The sequence below is a fragment of the Perissodus microlepis genome, chromosome 1 (assembly GCF_051167445.1).
Source record: "Perissodus microlepis isolate ML-2025 ecotype Zambia chromosome 1, ASM5116744v1, whole genome shotgun sequence".
Taxonomy (NCBI): domain Eukaryota; kingdom Metazoa; phylum Chordata; class Actinopteri; order Cichliformes; family Cichlidae; genus Perissodus; species Perissodus microlepis.
Window position 1 is genome coordinate 31,593,908 of NC_140461.1, and position 6,106 is coordinate 31,600,013.

Sequence of the window (6,106 nt, forward strand, 5' to 3'; positions counted from 1 at the left end):
TGGCACTAGATCCAACACTACTCTTTCCCAACCTTTAATAGTTGGTGCTTTTTCATAAATCCATTGGAGTAGTATATTCTTCCTTGCCGCATAGGTGAGAACACAGTACAATCTCCTATTATTCTTGGATATTAATCGCCGGCTGGGGAGGCCCAGTATGAGAGACAGAAGGTCCATCTCCAATTCACAACCGAAAATCTTCTCCATTTCAGATAACGCATTAGACCAATATTCTTGCAATTTCAAACATGACCAGAAGCTGTGAGTTAGGGTACCAATTTCTGTCTTACATTTGAGGCACATGGGTGAAAGGGTAGGATTATATTGATGTCTGCAAAATATGGATATATGCATTCTGTGTATGATTTTTAACTGTATTGCTTTGGTACGATTACAAACTGAGATTGATTTGGCATAACTCCAGACGTCTTTCCACTCCTCATCATCAATTGCTATACCTAACTCCTTTTCCCATGTGCCTTTAAGCCTCTGTGACATCACTGAAAGTACAGAATATAAAGCCTTATAAAATATCTTCACAGGTACCTCTTTGTCTGTTAAAAATAATAATTTTTCAACAGGAGAGACTTCATGACTCTCACTAAAGTTAGTACTATGTAAAATATAATGCCTTATCTGTAAGTAACGGAAAAAGTCATGTTTGGGGAGAGAATATTTCTCAACCATTTGGTCAAATGGCATAACTACATTGTCGGAGAATAAGTCCCTCAGTCTCTGAATTCCTTTGTTCTTCCATTCCTTAAAACCTATATCGAACATCCCCGGTTGAAAGTCAAGATTATTCACAATAGGGGTAAACACAGATGTTAACTTCAACCTTCCCTCAATTCGACATACTGACCGCCAGGCCTTAAGTGTATTAAGTGTGACTGGATTATCACAGCTCAATCTAATATCTTTAAAGTTCTTAAAGAACAGTAAGTCCCTTAATGGATACTTTGAAAGAGAGGTTTCAATCCCCAACCAGACAGAGTGTGAATTATTTGTGACCCAGTCATGAATATAGCTCATGTGAGTACTCAATTGATATGTTCTAATATTTGGTAAATCTAGACCTCCTACTGAACCTGGGAGCTGCAGTGTAGCCATCTTAAGTTTTGGTCTGCGTTTGCTCCATATAAAAGAGCTTAGCCAGCCATTCAGATCCTTCATCACTCTATTTGAAAATATAACTGCAATCATTTGGACAGGATATAACAGTCGAGGCAAAATATTCATCTTAATCAAAGCTATATGTCCTAGCCAGGAAACGGGTAGGGAATTCCATCTCTCCAAATCCTGCTTTACCTTCTCGAACAGAGGGACAAAATTTGCTTTATACATTTCTTTAAATTCTGGAGTTATAAATATCCCTAAGTATACAAAACCTGTGGGGTTGTCCCTGCTACCAAATCTACAGGGCATTTAAACCTCTTCCACCTCACTCTCTCTGTACAAGCCTCATAAAAAACGAGAAGCTGACCTGTAAGCAATAAATAAATGAGGCTGTACTCTGCTCTTCCCTGACATCCGCACATAGAATAAAATAAAAAAATACGTTTGCTCCCAGCGGTTATAACTTGACGTATGAACTAAGTTTCCCTACATATACAAACATATAATGTCATGCGAACCTGCAAGTATACATGGAGGAAAAAAAAACAAACAAAAAACAAACAAACAACACAATCCAACCGTCACGTAGCACATAAAAAAGAAATCAAATCACATGAAGTCACCAACTGCTAGACAAGTTACCGAGTAGTGTCTTCCAGCCTCTGTTCTAGAGAATGAAGCGAAAACGACCTCCTTCGGGGTGTTAAATCTCCTCTGAGTCCCGTTCACCGTTACTCTCAAGATAGCTGGGTATAGTAATGCATAGTCCACATTCATCTTCCTTAGTCGCGCCTTTACATCATCAAAAGCAATCCGTTTCTCCGCCTCATTCATTCTGGCGGCGATCGCCTGCAGCTGTGAGGTCTGTTCTTTAATAGCTTCGAGGACAGTAGAAATCTTGGAGTCAATTACTTTAGTAAGATTATCAGTTACTCTATCCAAAGCGTGAGCAATACTTGTTTCCATAGAGCCGGGACTAGCAGACATGCTCGGTATCTCCTGTATAGTGCCTAGCTCCTCTTCGCTTTCAGGATAACCGGGAGTTTTCCTCGATGATTTTTTCGTACTTCTAGGCATGTTATCCGAGATTCTTAGAAAGTAACTGTCCAGACTCATGTCAGAAAACTCCCCTTTAGAAAATCTGTACTTGACGCTGTTCAAATATAAAGATATGAGATAAATATTAACAAAATACCACTGGAGCTCACTCAGCCACAATGTCTACTCTACGGCGCCATCTTGAATGGCAATAAGCAATAATGTAAACACTGTCTGAATTAGAATCCGAGAAGTTTCTTAATTTTTTTTAAATACTCAATTGGTGTTTCTAAAGGACGCATTATCAATAGTTACCACATTAGTTCATTGTATAATACAATATCTAAAGACACACCATCCTATAGGCTTAAAGGGTTTCATTTATCAAGCTTAATACTGCTGAATACTGGTAATTTAAAAATTTGAAAGGCTATTTTTTCCACTACATTTTTTATTGAGTAATGTGTGATGTTAAGTCTTGCTTTTTGGGTGAGATTTCACACCATGGCCATCCTTGTGTGAGCTACCAAACTGTACTCAAGAATATTAGCATCTTTTTAAAAACTCCTATATCCAATCCATCTTAATGTGGAATTAACATCACATAAGAGGACATAAAAGATTTTTTGAGAACAAACCAACTGGACTGGACAGTGCAAAATTAGATTAGGACTGGGAGATTAATGTTGTAAATCTAAGACTATTAAAACGTTTTTTGGTTCAAGTTGCAAGGTCATTGTATCACAGACTTTGTTTAATTTCATGTAGTGGATTGTAATTGTAATGGGTTTGTCAGGGGATCAGGAAAGAAAATGTAGCACTTGGCGGCCACGCACATAAGCCGCTGCAGCAGCGCGGGGTCATTGATACCTCAGTACATGAAAATGATGCATAATCATCATCATCATAATAATAATAATAAGAAGAAGAAGAAGAAAACAACACACAGACACTTCTGAGTTTTGTTTTCTTTTAATTGAATTTTGAATTTGATTTTGATTTCAGCTCATGCAACAGCGTCTCTGCCGCGGTGCCGACTTTGACGTCGTCTGCTTCGATGTTGCGGGCGATCAGGAGACGTTGAATGGAAAGAATGAAACGAGGCGTGAGGAGTCTTTTGCTGATGCTGTAATAATGTTCAGCGTAAAAGTCATCCTCCAAGACTCACAGACACTCATGTTGTCTCTGGCTGGGGTGATTGCTCTTACACCCATCGCATGCGTCGGTGCGGTACTCGTTGATCACTAGGTTGAGTAGGTGATACACTGCAGTTTTCACGGTATCGACGAATAAAGAAGATGCCCAACCGTCAAGCTCAGCGTCATTGTAGATGTTTACTTTCTTTCACGTAGTCTTTCACTGACTTGCTGTCCCGCAGCAGGTCCCCATGCGTAAACAGAACTATGACGTAGGTGGAGACATCTTCACCAAAGTTGTCTCGAATCCACTTCACAGCATCCAGTTCCTCTTGCGTGAAACTCGACTTGAGGCTCACCGCTAAAAGGAAAGCTTGGGGTCCGGGAGCCGACAGTTCGACGCACTCCTCGATTTTTGTTTTCACCTTGTCTCGCATTTTGGTCGTGCCAAACAGCCCCAGAGTGTCGATCATAGCGATTTTTCTTCCGTCCTCGGGTTATACCTCTTTTCTGAGACAGTAATCGGTGACATACTCGGGCGAAACGTCCTCTTTGAAAGCGTTCACATCCCCCAGGATAGTGTTTCCGGACGCACTCTTTCCCGATCCTGTTTTACCGACCAGAACAAGTCTTAGTTCTTCACGGGTCGCAGAGGCTGCGGAGTTTGGGGAAATGACGGTATTCATTCGAGAAATATATATATATATATATATATATATACATATATATATATATATATATATATATATATATATATATATATATTTTTTTTTTTTTTTTTTTTTTACAAAAGCAGACAAAGGCAAAAAAAGAGGCTACACTAGGTTATTATTTTTTTTCCATACGCGTTCATTACAAAAATACAGTCGAAAGAACGCACTGAAATGCATTACAAACAAAATGTTCTCGAAATATAGGGATTTACACGACAGCGTACGTGAACGCTTTCCACGTTAATGCATTCACGACAAACCCGGCCATACGAGTTATTCTGGTATTCCACTTTATCTTTGTATCGAGTTTGTCCACATAACGCCAGTACCACAAGCAGCACGCATTCCTGGAATCCGGCCTTTCGTCGCCAACATTTTTAATAAGCTCTCAAAGGGTTTGTGTGGAAAAGTAAAGACAGAAAAGAAAAAAAGAAGTGAAATTTAAGGACATTCAAGGAAAGTCTTTCTGATCAGATTAGCAAGTTAAACCACACTGAAAATACACTTTGAATAAACCATGCCCCCAAACTGGTTGTTTATCACATGTGTTTCCCCCGCACACACAACGAGGCCTGGTTTCGCGACGCAGGCATAGCAATGACCTTCTTTTAATCGTCATCCTCCTCCTCGTGCCTCCGCCGCCACAGCGGTGTGTGTGTGTGTAGGCACTGGGGTCCTCACGGAGGGCAGTGTTCGCGTAATAGACAGGCCACACAGCTAAACGTACACTAGCGAGGCGCGTGAGAGCGAAGAAGAAGAAAAAAAAACAGCAAAGATGAGGATGAGGAATAGAGAGTCTGATGTCCAAACGGTGTACGGTGTTCGCGAAACCCGCCCTCCACAGACCTAAGCGTATGCTAGCGGGGCGCATGAGAACGAAACAGAAGGAGCAAGGAGGACGAGGAGGCACGGAGTGTCTGAAGTCCAAATGGAGGGCGGTGTTCGGGTAATACGCAGGCCACACAGCTAAGCAAAGCGAGGCACAGGAGAACCGAGGAGAAGGAGGTAGGAGGACTGGGAGGCAGGGAGAGTCCGAGGTCCTCGTGGAGGCTGGTTAACGTGTAACCCGGGACCGACGATGATGACGATGATGATGATGACGACGATGATGTGAAGTTGAGAGTTGTTGCCGCGGCGCTTGGGGGTCCCTCCAGACATCAAGGTTTGCTATCGTAACTTACGAGTCTGGGTTGGGGTGGCGAAATACCCCCCCATCGCGACTACTAAGGGGTCGGCAAATACCCCCGAAGCAATGAGACGGGGGTAGCGAAATACCTCGATGCGAATAATGCGGGGTAGCGAAATACCCCACCGCGACATCGGTAAAGGTAGCGATATACGAGTTACTAAACATGTCGGGGTTGCGGACAAATAGCCAGCCAGAAAGACAGACAGAGCGCACACCACCGACAAAGGTCCCGCACCAGGCCGTGGGAGCCGAGGAGGGATCGACGCGTAGCAGCATCAACAGCATCAACATCTGTGTCAGCGTCACAAACCTCTTGGGGAAAGCGCGGCTCCTTTAGCGGAAGAAACTTAGGCGCATTGAGCGCTGCTGCTGCTGCTCCTGCTGCTCTATTACAATGTTTCATTATCAAGGGCTATCCAGCAAAGATGCAGAGGACAACACAGTCGCCGGTGGTCACTTAATAGACAGGTCCGAACGCAAAACCTTCTCCAGAAAGACAGAAAAAGAAGAGAAAGAAGAAGAAGAATTCAGGGTCAATCTACACGACAAGGTGGAGGAACATGAATGGCAAACATTGGGTGTTCAGCACGAGTCACAAATCTCTGGTTGTGTTGCGATCGAGACACAAACTTATGAGGACAATGACTCGGAAGATGTCTCGAAACAGGACTTGGAAGACTACCATGAGCACTCGGAGGCCGAGCTTCGCAAGGATGATGCTGAGGGGGGTGCTGAGGATTGCGGTGATGATGGTTGCGATGATAATTACAGGGAAGACGGCGACGTAGATTACCACGAAGCTGTAGGCGATTGCCACGAAGGTGATGGTGATGATGATTATCACGAAGATGGTAGCGACAAGACGACACCGACGACTACGAAGAAGAACAAGAATCGTCACGGTCGAGTTATCC

At 42.9% G+C, this 6,106-nt stretch overlaps 1 pseudogene; it reads right to left on the reverse strand.

The window, feature by feature from the left end:
- Window positions 1-3,475: 3,475 nt before the first annotated feature.
- LOC146394095 (uncharacterized) lies at window positions 3,476-5,323 on the reverse strand (annotated as a pseudogene).
- Window positions 5,324-6,106: the final 783 nt, after the last annotated feature.